Here is a 13,040-nt window from a genome sequence, read left to right as displayed (position 1 = left end):
CAGCTCCCATTTTTCTAGGCTGGAGGCAGAGGTCTTCTTGGATGCTCATCAGCCTGAGCGTTGTGCAAGATAAAGAAGTGCAGAAGTCGGGGCAGGGTGTGTGTTTCAGATTAGTTAATATCTCCTTCTCAAAAGTCATTAACAAACTACTACATATAATACAGACAGACAACAAGGTCCTCCAGTATAGCACAGAGACCTGTATTCAGTACCTTGTAATAACTGCGGTAAGTTATCATTACCCAGAAGAAAATGAAAAAGAATAGGAATGTGTGTATGTATGACTGAATCACTACGCTGTACACGAGAAACTAACACAACATTTAAATCAACTATACTTCGTTTAAAAAAGAAGTCATTAGACCATTTTGACCATTTGTTTTCATGAGTTACGGTATTTAAATTGTGCCCAACCATTAATGCTTTTGACCAAAGCACACTACAAACCTGCACAAAAAAAGGACTGTATTTTTCAGAGGGAATAGAAACACTCTAATTGGCGTCCTAGATAAATACATTACTGGATACAGTATGAATGTGTTTTCATGAGAGGCACTGTGCTTTAATCTTACTTTTTCTAGTAAAATCAGAACAAAGTAGAGTCTAGAAACAGATCCACCGACACATGGCCAATTTTCTAGAAAGGTGCCAAACAATTTAAGAGAGAATCATCTTTTCGATTAATGGCAGTCCCAACAGCTGAAACTAGGCATCTATACAGGGAGAAAAAAAAAGAACCATGACTCATATCATATACAAAAATGAACTCAAAGTAAGTCTAAGACATAAATGTAAGAGCTCCAACTATAAACCTTCTAGAAGAAAACATAAGGGAAAAGCTACATGACCTTGGGCTTAAATAGGACACGAAAAAGTACAAACTATCAAAGAAATCCTTGACAAATTGGACTTCATCAAAATTTTTTTCAGTTTTGCTCTTAAGTGATGCTGCTAAGAACATGAAAAGGCAAGCCACCAAAAGACAGTTGCAAAACGCGTATCTGAGCAAGGACCTGTATCTAGAATATAAAGAACTCTCACGGCGCGATAAGAAAACAAACAACCCAGTTCTTTTAAATGGTCGAACGCTCTGAACAGACATTTCATCAAAGAAGATACACAAATGGCAAATAAGCGCATGAAAGCATCGCTGGCCACCTGGGAAACACAAATGAAGCCCACGGAGTGACGCCCCCACGCGGCCATTAGGAGACTTAAAATGGAAACACTAACGCCAAACGCTGGCAAGGATGCGGAACAGCGGGCCCCCTCTGGCACTGCCGGTAGGAGCACAAGATGGCACAGCCCCCTTAGAAAAGAGTTTGGTGGCTGGTTCCCTGAGAAGTTACATGTAAAGCTACCATCTGACCCAGCAGTTCCACCCCTAGGTATTAACCACACAAACAGAAAGCATACGCTCCCGTTAGTATCTGTAAACAAAGGTGTCTAGCAGCCTTACTTGAGGCTCCGAAAGCTGGAAACAGCCCGAACGTCTATCAGCTGGCGAATGGATCCACACACTGGGTGTCTCCAGGCCGTGGAACAGCATTCAGCTAAAAGGACAAACTGCCGATACACACAGCAGTGTGGGTGACTCGTGAAAGCATTACGTCAAGTTTAAAAAGCCGAACATCAAGACTGCCTATTGTAAGATTCCATGTCTGTGCAATTATATAAAAAGACCAAGCCACAGTGAGAGAACACAGATCAGTGGCTGCCAGGGAGCAGGGGGAGGAGGCAAGAGTTAGTGATAAAGAGGTGAGGGCGCTTCGGGGGACCATGGGCACGTTTCGTCTGGTAATTGCAGTGGCTACATGACGGTACACCTTTGTCAAAACGCATCAAATTGTAGGCTTAAAACTGGTGGGTTGTAATTGTATGTAAATTACACGGTGACGCGGCCGAACCCCTGGGAGCACCCACTCTGTGATCAGGAGCAAGTCCACTACCCAGGGGACTAGAGCGGGGAAGGGAGATTTCAGTTTCATTTTGCCAGAGGATTCCTCTAAATTTAGGTGACTGAAAGCAAAACATCGTACAGAATTTCCGGAGTTTTCTTGATGCCTCCCCCACCCCAGGCCCCGGCCCGAACACGCGACAGTCTGGGCACATGGCCCGAGACTCTTGGTTTCTCTTTTTTCTAGAGGGGTTTGACCACACGCTCAGAGGGGTTTTGGTTCTCAGCTGCCATGTCGGTGTGTACTTTCCAAGCTGTGTTCCCCGGTGGACATCCCGGACCTGGCGCCCCGGTCACCTGACCGTGCTCACCCTCACCCTCATCCTTCAGTGGCTGGTGACACTTGGCTAACATTTACACCAGGGGTGGTCTTGAAGAGAGACAGGTCCTCCGTGGACCCATCCCGAGATGACACACCTGGGTGGGAGAAAGACGTGTCACCTCCAGGCGCACAGCTCAGCCCGCAGCTCCCGGGAAGCAGTCACAGCCTTGGAAATAGTGCCCCTTTCACCCGGCCACCAGGAGCTGACGCTGCTGTCACTGCACTGCCATCACCTCACCGGGGACAGCCAGGGCTTCTCTGCTCTTCCCCATAAAACCCACGCCCAGCAGGTGCTCATCCATGTGCCCCCTTGAATGCCGAGACCCTACTCTCCCCTTACTGATCGCTTCTGCCCCCACTGCTCCTCACCACTTAGCGGCCAGGCCCTCAGATCCACCTGGAAAGGCACGAGTCAGACAAGGCAGGGAGGCCAGCCAGCCTCGCTGTGCTCCACCCCCAAAGCAGGCTGTGCGGGGCTGAGCCCTCCCAGGACAGGTCCCGGTCAGCAAGGTGCCATCCTCGGAGGCGAGAGCCAAATTAGTGGGAAACACATTCAGGAAGGCCCGGCTGGGGGGAGCAGTCCCCAGGGAGCCGTCGCCAATAGCGCCATCTGCCGCACCCGGGTACCTAGGACCTCCTAAAACCAGCCCATTAGAGGAACGGTTCCACGGCGACTATCCAAAGGGGGTGGCATGGCGGCGTGGATATCTGTATCAAGGAGCCAGTGGCTAGTGACACCCTCTCCTGTTTGGATCAGGGGAAATCAGAAAGGATGCTCTGTAGGGAAAAGACCAGAATCAGACCCCAGAGCCGGAATAAGCTCTTCCATTTCCACAGTCGGCCAGAGGCCGCATCTCACACACACTAGCTGCAGCTCAAGAGAAAAACTGGAGCTTTTTCCATCGGGGGAGTTCCCAGTCGAATGAGTCTTCCCTGCGGGACTCCGGTGGAGACACGCGGGCTCCTCGCCCTCCAGCCACAGCTGGTCCCTTGAGTCAAGTCAGGGCTGGGTCACCGTTCGTGCCGGGGCTGCTCCGGGCACTGCAGGTATGGAGAGCACCCCTGGCCTCCACCCAGCAGGTGCCAGTAGCACCCCCTCCCCTGGCTGTGACAACTGCAAATGTCTCCAGACACTGCCCATTGTCCCCTGGGGGGTTGAGAACCACTGAGTTACATTTCTTCCTTTTGCTTCAGAATCTTTCAGATCTCTTCCCCTCCCCTCCCCTCCTGCCTCTGCTCCCCAACCTTCAAATCTGCCCCAAAACCAAACTCACCCCCTTGACACTGCCCAAGGGTCCGTGACCCAGCACAGGGTCAGTGGAGAGGCCGGTGGCTTCTAAAATGACTGAGTGCTGTTTTCCCCGGGCGAGAGGCAGTCAGCAGGGAGTGGCCGAGACCTGCCTGCTGGGCGTCACCCACGCTCCCTCTCCCCAGCTGGGGCCTCCCGGCCTGAGGGAGCCCGAGCTCTGCCTGGCAGTGCCCAGGCCCTCTGGGCAGTCTGGAGGGCAGAAGCCCACGGCACCAGAAGTTCCAAGGGAGGGCTTTTCCTGACCCATCTTTAGGTGTCAGAGTAACGGGATTCAAGAGAATCTGATAAGAAAGGAAACTGAATTATCGGGCACCACTTCCCATCAGCAGGACCTGTCACAGCAGGAAACCGGGGGGGTCCCTGGGGCTGCCTGAGTCCCACACGTGGCCCATAAAAGGCACTGAGAACATACCTGTCAGGAGCGCCCGCTGCACAGGCAGGAACTCGGTCTTCAACCCTCCAGCCCCTGCTTTTCTCCCACTGCCTGTCTCAGGGGCAAATTCAAACCAGCCTGGGCCACAGTCCCCAGGTCTGGATAAGAAATAACTTCTGAGCTTGTTAAGTGCCAGGCATGACTGTGTTCTGGTCTCAGCTGATCTGTTGCCGCCAGAATGTCACTCCCCTCAGGATTTATACTTTCACAGCCCCCGTCTGTTGGGCACGTGGTGGACGCTCACGCCATAAGCTTGAAAATGATGGTGATGATTAAACTTTGCCTTCCAGGTGAGTCCTCTGTTCGGACAACAGCCCCCAGTGGGGGCAGTAGGTCCGGGACAGCGGCCTTAGGGCCCTCGCTGTTCATGCTCACCCCTCACCTGCACTCACCTCCTGCCACGTGCTCATGAGCTCAAAGGTAAGGACAGCTTTGAGGGAAAACACTGCAGTTTACCTGCTTCTGAGAAGCGTGTTCTGGGTGTCCACGAGCCCCACTCCCACCTCCAGACCTGCCCTCCGTCCACAGTGGGAGGTCCCACCTGCTCCGCCGGAAAGGAAGGGGAACCAGTTCCCGCTCAGTGTTAGCTCCTCGGCAAACACCTAGCTTTCCCCACGCCCGTGCCCAGTGCAGAACCCGGCCGTGGAGGGCACGCACATGCTGGCCCACCTCCCTCCTCATCCAGCCCTCAGCCCTCCTGCTGCCTGGTGCCCAGGCCCACTGCTCCATCCTGGTCCTTCTCCTGGGAGCCACCTCCTGCCTTCTCTCTCCTCAAGCCTCCAGCACTGCCCTGATCTTGTTCCCACTTCACTGAGAAGACAGAAGTGACCAGAAGACAAGGGATGGGAGCCGAGGTCCTCCTGTAGTCAGGGTCTTCACGGAGGGCTTGCTTCCCCAGCGCCCAGCTCCCCGGGCCTGGCACTGCCCCCAGCGCGAGGCCACGTGGGGAAGCTGCGATGCTTACCCACGTGCACGGCCCCGACACTGGCCGGAAAGCCCCGGGGCGGGAACGGCGCGGTGGACTTCTTCCTCTCTCGTTGGAAAAACGCACGGCCTGCCAGTGGACGGGAGTGGATCAAAGGAGGAAATTTTCAATTTAAGGGTAATCCAACCAACATTTCTAGGTCCCAGGAATACAGCTTGAACAAGACAGTTTCTAAAACGGTGGGGGAGACACAGACAGGATTACAAATTGTGCAGGTCCCGTGGAGGGAAGAAGCAAGGAGGGAGGGGGGCGGGGAGAGACAGACAGGAGTGTGCATATGTTAAGGCCCTTGAAATGGGGAGATTATCCTGCCTTATCCAGGCAAGTCCAACGGCATCACAATGGTCCTTACAAGAGGAGTGCCAGAGGGTGAGTCAGAGAAAGAGATGTGACGACAGACACAGTCAGAGAGGGCAAGAAAGAGAAATCTGAAGCTGTTAAGACTTTCGAAGAGTCCACAAGCCGAGGACCTCTGGAAGGTGGAGAAGGCCAGGAGACCATCCTCCCCGGAGCCTGAGGAAGGAGCCAGCCCTGCGCACACCTGAGCTGGCCCCGTGAGAGCCGTTTCGGACTTCTGGCTCAAGAACTGTAGGAAAAGAAGTTTGTGCGGTTTTTTCGACCTAGGTGGACTAGACGTGCCGCGTGATAGTAGTTTCAGGGAAACAACGTGATGGTTCGGTGTTTGTGTACTTCGTGAAATGATCACCACGGTGTCTAGTTAACATCTGGCCCCATATCTAGTGACAAACATTTTTCCATTGGGATGAAGACTTTCAAGGACTCTCTTAGCAACTTTCAAATATGCAATACAGTTTCGCTCGTCAGAGCCAGAAGCCTGTCGGTGAGCAGGGAGACTCCTGAGGAACCCGTGGGATTCTAGAAAGTCCTGGGATGTTTGAGCAGCTCGCTGTCAGAGCAAAGAACAACATCAGGAGTCCTGGGCTCAAGTTCTGCCTCTGCCAGGAACTGGCCACATCGTCTAGGTAAACTGTTGCCATAACGATTGCCACCCCTCCACTGCCATAGACTGTGCGTCCTGTGCACTGCCCCTTGGTCACGTGGCTTTGCTGCTCCCCCGTCAACAGTGGAGACTATTTCCCCACTCCCTGCTCTGTGAGGGCCTTGTGACATGCTCTGACCACAGCACAGAGCAGAAGTGACCTGCGACCTCCAAGGCGTGGCAGCCCCTGCTCTTGCCCTCTCGGAACACTCACCATCACTTGCAGATGCCCAGGACAAACAGCTTCTCAGCTGGCTGCTGCCATGTGAATGACCCAGGTGAGACCAACTAAACAACTGCCCAGTCCACCCACAGAACCATGAGGAATAAGAAGTCATTGCTGTGTGAAGCCACTAAGTCTGGGGTGATTTGTTACACAGCAACACTGACTGGATACATCACCCCAGTCCATTTATTCCTCTCTGTGCATCTGCTTCCTTGTCGAAAACCTGAGTCTGAATTTGATTATCACTAGGACCCTAACTGTCTGAAACTACATTAATAACTAAAGCAGTGGTAAAGATGCCAAGTCAAAGAGCAGTGCCCAGGAGTGAGCAGTGCCTCCTTGTGGCTGGAGTCCCCCCCCATTCCAAAGATGCCGACAAAGAGGACGCAAGGCCACTCCAGCTGCCCTCACAGAAGCACAGGATGCAGCACCAAGCAAAGTGAGCTTGGCCACTGAGGGTACAGTCCACACGTGCCCTCACCCAGAGTCCCTTGGACCACCCTGAGCTTGTGACTCTCTTTACAAACTGCAGAGAGAAATATCCACCTCAAAGGGCTGTCTTAGAGCTGAAATGGGATACGTGAAGCAGCCAGGGCCTGACAGGCACTGAAGATGGCAGTTATAAGATGCATCTGTACCCCAACACAGCTGTGCATGGAGACGCCCATGATGATGGGAGGGGAAGGACCAGAAGTCAGGGGATTTCGGTCACGCCTGTAACTTGAATGATTAGTGCCTGTAAGTGCAGCAGGACTGGATGCAAAATCTACCCAGTTCACAGGGGCCAGCCTGATGGGGAAACTGGAGGGTAGCCCTCCCTTGAGTATACGGACAAGAGCAAATATTGAAGTCAGTCACTCTCCAAGATGCCAGTGGTGGCTGCACATGCCTCAGGCCATAAACCAATGACCACAGGCTCCCCATCTTAAGTGAAAGGATACTTTTGAGAGCAGCAGTCCTCACAGAAGCCCCCCAGGTGATTCTAAGGCACCCACGGGTTTGATAACCACTGCTCTAGGAAAAGGATTTATCGCTTCCGTGAGAACAGTGTTCCCCAAATGTTGCGCTAGGATCTGCCTACTGTTAGCTCAACAGACATCCAGCCAAACTTGCACAATTAGCACTGACCAGTTATGGGGAGGGGGCGGTGTCAATGGAAAAGAAATCGGCGTTTGACAGGATTTTCAAAAATAATTATGTGAATTCAAACAAACAACCAGAAAGAGAGCAGCCGTCCCGGGTCACTGGGACCTCCCTGTGGGTCAGTCTATTTTTCCTAGTCCTTCTCTAAACTCTTAACTTCCCCCTTGGAGAGTCTGACCTCTGACTTCAGGCTTATTTCCAGAACTGCTTGGATCCTCTGCTCTGAAAGGCTCTTTCTCTAAAGGCAATGCTGAATTACCCCCTCGATTCTTACCTTCCCTGTCCGTGCAAGGGGATCCACAGAAGCTGTGAGAGCTCCCCGATCACCTCTGACTCCCAAACTGCAGCTGCCAGCGAGGGCACGAGGGCTCCATCTCCCCACCTAAATGCATGCATGTTGTGAAATCTCGGGTGTAGAGGGATGTTCAGAAAATAACTTCTTGAACGAGGCTTCCTTCCTGTGGCCAATTTCATGTAGACATGTCACAACTGCAGGGAAAAAATGAGGGGTCAAAAAAAAAAAACTATACTGGATTTGCTGAAAAAGTTATTTCTTGTAAAAAAACTTCTCTCTTCCACTTGGAGAAGACATGAACAAGCAGATTCCCCTTGGTTTCCTTCACTTGTGAAGGCAAAGAAAACCTCGCTTCAGCGAGGGTTCTGCACCTAAACCAGCAACCTTCTGCCCAGCCTAGGGATGAAAATGACACTGAGGGTGGATCAGACCGAACCCCAGTCCTCACCACTGGCTATGCTCATGGCCTGGCTAGTTGGGTTCTATCTGAACACTTCTAATGACTTCAAAACATGGAATGAACAATGTTTCTGCTGAATCAAGCTGAGCTGTGGGTAGATCTTCCACTTGTGTTCAGTTAACTCCACTCTGCATCCAGCCCTTGAACAGTCCTTCAGTACAGGTCATTAGTGGTAAACCTTCTTAGTCTTCAACTGAAAGCTCTTTGTTTCACAATCACTCTTGAGTGATGATTTAGCCAGGTTGAGATTCTAGCTGGACAGTTATTTTTGTTCATCTCTGTGAAGATACTATTCTATTGTGTTCTGCTTCATTAAGCCTGCTGGGATAACTGGGCATCCGTAAGGAGGAAAAAAAAATGAAGTTGGACTCCTACCTCACACCATATACAAAACTCAGTTCTATGTGAATTACAGACATTACATGTGAAGGCAACACTACAAAGTCTTTAGGATTAATGTAGAAGTCTCCCTTAATGAGCTTGGGGTAGGAAAGCTTTCCTTAAGATGGAAGTAAGTCATTAGATATATAAGGAAAGATTGATAAATTCATCTCTACTAAAATTCAATAATTCTATTAATCAAAAGATACCATTAGAAAAGTGAAAGGCAATTCACAGAGAGAAGATATTTATGACACATGTACTAAACAAATCGTTCTTATCCAGAGTGTATAAGGATTTCCTACAAATTAACAAGAAAATGACAGACACCATAACTGGAAAAACTTGGACACTTTTCACAAGAAATGCAGAAGGCCAACAAACATGTGAAAGCATGCTCAACCTCATTAAAAATCAGATAAACACAAATTAAAACCACAATGAGCTTCAATTATTTATACTCTATGATCCACAATTCTACATCTAGTACACACCCAATAGAGATGCAAACACTGAATGCATGTAAAAAAAAAGTATATATACACATACATACGTGTGTGAGCGTGTGTGCGTGTTTGTGTGTGTGTATGAGTGTAGTAATTTCCAAAGCCTGGGGGAAGTTTTCTACCAACATTAGAATGGACAAAATAATTGTGGTATATTCATGCAAAGGAATAAAATAACAGCAATGAAGATGAATGGCCTAGGGTGACATACAACATAGATGAATCTCCAATGGAGTATTGAGTGAAAGGAGCCAGTCCCACCCCACCCCCTGAATGCACGCGATATGGTTCCATTGATACCAAGTTGGAAATCAATGAAAACAGAACATTTAGGGACACAGGCAGTGGAAGTGGAAGCCAAGTTGGGCCCTGAGGACAGTGTCACCAGGACACCAGGACAGTGTCACCGGACACCAGGACAGTGTCTGCTCCGAGGAGGGGGCTTGGTGGGGGGCATGCATCCTAGGAACATGTCAGGGACACTTTCATATTTCATGTACTTTTCTGTAAAACATAACACAATAAAAGGGGGAAGCTAAGGGTGCCTACTAAAATAATAGGAAAGCAGTGTACATCCTCCAGACGTGCAGAGGAGAAAACCTGGGGAGTGGGGTGTGGGGGGGAATATAAAAAGATCAGTACAAGATAAAGCAAAATGCTGGAGCAAAGAATAAAACGGAAAGGAGAGTAAACAGCAAGCACAACATAAATGCCAGGGAGGGGAGGCTAGCTCAGTGAGTTAGGGGCAGTCACTACCCAGAGGCCACCATGCAGGATTGAGAGGAAAGGGAAGTTCTCACGCCGAGGCAGCAGCATGTTCTGTCTTTGTTTAAAGTAAATATTAATATGTTAATACGGCTGCACATACGCATCCGAAAGTTCTGAGCGACCACTCAGCAAAATGTGACACAGCGATGACCTCTGGCGATGGCCTCTGGCTGGTGGAGCTGTGGGTGGCTTTTAATTTGTATTTCTAGTACTTCTACGATTAGACTGTGTCACTTAGATTTTTTTAAGACTGCGTTTTTTAGAGCAGTTGTAGGTTCACGGCAAATGTGAGAGGAAGGTACAGGGATTTCCCATGTCCCCCTGCCTGTCCCCACCCTCCCCCGCTATCAGCATCCCCACCAGCACGGTTCATCTGTTAGGGCTGAAGCCCGCACATCACCACCCGGCGTCCGGAGGCTACGATACAGTTCATTTTTGGTGTTGCACATCCTATGGGTTTGGACAAATCCCTAAGGACAAGTACCCATCGTTATAGTACCATACAGACTAGTTGCCCTGCCCCCCAAGTCCTCTGCGCCCCACCTGTTCATCCCTACCACCTAGCCCCTGGCAACCACGCATCTTTCTACCGTCTGCACAGTTTTGTCTTTTCCAGAATGTCACAGAGCTGGACTCAGTCGACCACTCTTTCCTTCCTCCACACAGCCTGGCGCGCAGGACTGCCGTCTTTCCTCCTCTTATAACTGACGGGGCAGAAGCGGCGCACAAGTCCCGGGACGCTGTAAGGCAAGAGGTTAAGGGCACCGGCGCCAGGGTCGGGCGGACCAGCTTTGAGCCTGGCTCTGTACCTTCTCAGGCTCAGGGGCCCGGAGGGTAAGGCGGGGCCTGCAGGGCAGCCTCACGGGCACCTGCTACACGCCGCATCCTGGTGCCATGACTGTGACCACTGCTGTTACTCCGTTGTGAGACGTGGTGGCTGCTATTTATCCGTCAGATACTTGGCTAAAGTTTGCACAGCTCTGAGCCCAGTTTTGTTTTTTTTTAACTCCAGCTCGAGCACCCTCTTCTGGTATTATGTCACTTCTTTGGAAGAAACAGTCTGTGGAAAGGAAGACACTGAAGATGCTTGAAAAAGATTCTGGCTGAGGGCAAAAGGCAAGAACAAGGGCCGAGGTGGCCGTGGGGCTGCTGTCAGCCAGGATCGCGCCCCTGGAGGGGGGGGCGCGGGGGACCTGCAAGGACCCAGGGCACAAAGCGCTCGGCTGAATGCTGTTAGGCTCTGGTTGCACGGTGCGCGCTGTTTTGGGTGCTGAGCAAACGGAAGTGGAGTATTTTACTGAAACTGCCAAAACTTTCTGTGCACTATTTCCTCCCAGCCGTTCCTGTGATGGAGGTTCTATTGACCCATTTTACAGATGAGGAAACTAAAACCTAGCAACATTAAGTGACTTAATAGCCTTAATATCACGTTGTTAACATTTCTTTACCATTTTTTCTTCTCATGGGAGATTTGCCAATAATGAAATGCATACATTTTACTTACGTATTTGCTGCATTTTGACAAACGTGTATGGCTGTGCAGCCCAAACCTCTGTCAAGACAGAGATGCTCCCTTCAACCGAGAAAGTTCCTTCACGCCTCTTCTACTCAAGCCTGCCCCCCCCCGACACTGACCGCCACCCCCGCTTTTTCCCACCGCACAGCAGCCTGGCCAGTTCTAGACCGTCGGAGAAACAGAACCGCGTGGTGAGTCCACTCCTGAGCGGGGCTCCTCCATGCAGTGCTGTGTCGAGGGCCAGCCACGTGACTGTGAGCAGTCTGTCCCTTCCTGCCACTGAGGGGCATTCTGATGCACAAAGCACTGCCCTTTCTCCTCCATCCTCCACTGGCGGGACCCAGACTGCTCCCAGGTTCTGACTGTTACGCAGACGCTCTGTCCAGTCCTGCACCAACGGGCAGCCCTTTGGGAGTGAAAGGGAGCCTCCTCAGTCTGGCCACTGCCCTGGGGAAACGGAACGCCGCCCGCTCAGCCTCCAGGCAGGGCCACAGCCGCGTCCAGCTCCCCGCAGCTCACAGCCCTCCGTGGCCTCCCTGTCCTCCTTATCTGCAGCCAAGGCCGGGCATCCCATCTCTCTGCCGCCTGGCTTCCCCTCAGGCCCCGGACACGTGATCCAGGCCCCACAGATTTTGCTGATGGGTTTCTCCTCTCCTCCAGGCTAGGCTCCTGGAATATCACATTTCCAGGTTCCATTCGGCTGGCAGTGAAATTGCCAAATCTTGCATTCAGAGTAGCACTGCCGTGGTATTCTCGAGTGTAAGTGCTCCTTAGCAACCCCCCCTCCGACTCAGGTCTTCTTGTGTGTCGCTCCCGTGATCCAGAACATTCTCCCCACCCTGCTCTCGAGTGGCCAGCTCTGGGGCTTAACTGAAATGGCCAGGCCATCCGTGGACACCGAATCCAAAGGTGGTCTCCTTTCACCATTCTCAGAAAGCCCTGCTCTGGGCCCCTGCGACCCTCACAAGGCGCCAGCCCTGCTCGCACACCTACAACAGCGCTGGACTCACCCAATGTCCCAAATCAGCTTTGTTGGCATCCTCAGATTGCTGCTGGATCCTGCCATCCCACCTGTCCTGCAACTTTCTGGATGGAGGCTGGACCGGGCAGTTTGAGTGACTGGCACGAGGCAAAGTTTCTGATGTAGCAGATACAATGGGCCCCGTCCTGCTAGAACTCGTCCCAGATTAGCAGCCAGCCTTCCTGAGACCTTGGGTTTGGGATCATTGTGAGCATGTCTTCCTTCCACTGACACATCGGAAGTTGGCTGAGGACACGATCTACTCCTGGTTGTGCCTCTGGTCCCCGCAGTGTGGGGCCCAGCGTGTCTGCCCACTGGAGCGTTCTGATAAATATTTGTGGCAGGAGGGGAAGGCGAGGGCAGGGAGGGTGAGAGCAGCCTGGAAGGAAAATCACTGGAGACCGAGGCCTCTTTCAAGGACAGTGTTTCTCTTGCCAGCATATAAATAATGGGCGTTCCGAGATTATGCAATATTTTCCCTTGAGAGTCAGACAAATTGCCTCAAGGGAGAAGTTCAGCATCCTTAACCTGGGCACAGGGGCCTCCTTCAGGTTGAAGAGCAGCACCCTGTGCTAAAAATGAGCAAAGGTGCAGAGAACCCAGCTCGGCTGGAGGAGAAATCTGTGCTTCTGGTAAATCAACGGAACACGCACACCGGCTCCATCCAGCAGCGATGCTTGAGCCCTGGCCACGGCCCTTTCTTCACCAAAAGAAGGAA

General features: G+C 51.5%; 1 protein-coding gene across 2 annotated transcripts in view; it reads right to left on the bottom strand.

The window, feature by feature from the left end:
- Window positions 1-13,040, bottom strand: part of IRF8 (interferon regulatory factor 8) — a 63,864-nt gene that overhangs the window by 43,721 nt on the left and 7,103 nt on the right. Inside the window, exon 1 of one of the 2 annotated variants that reach the window (XM_015246302.3) lies at window positions 7,650-7,764. The exons of the other annotated variant lie outside the window; for it this stretch is intronic. The gene's annotated coding sequence lies outside the window, so the exon portion shown is untranslated. Of the gene's footprint in view, window positions 1-7,649; window positions 7,765-13,040 lie in introns of those variants that run through there. 2 annotated transcript variants of the gene reach the window in all.

This window comes from Vicugna pacos, chromosome 21 (genome assembly GCF_048564905.1).
Source record: "Vicugna pacos chromosome 21, VicPac4, whole genome shotgun sequence".
Classification (NCBI taxonomy): Eukaryota; Metazoa; Chordata; class Mammalia; order Artiodactyla; family Camelidae; genus Vicugna; species Vicugna pacos.
This window is presented reverse-complemented; position numbering and strand designations above follow the sequence as displayed.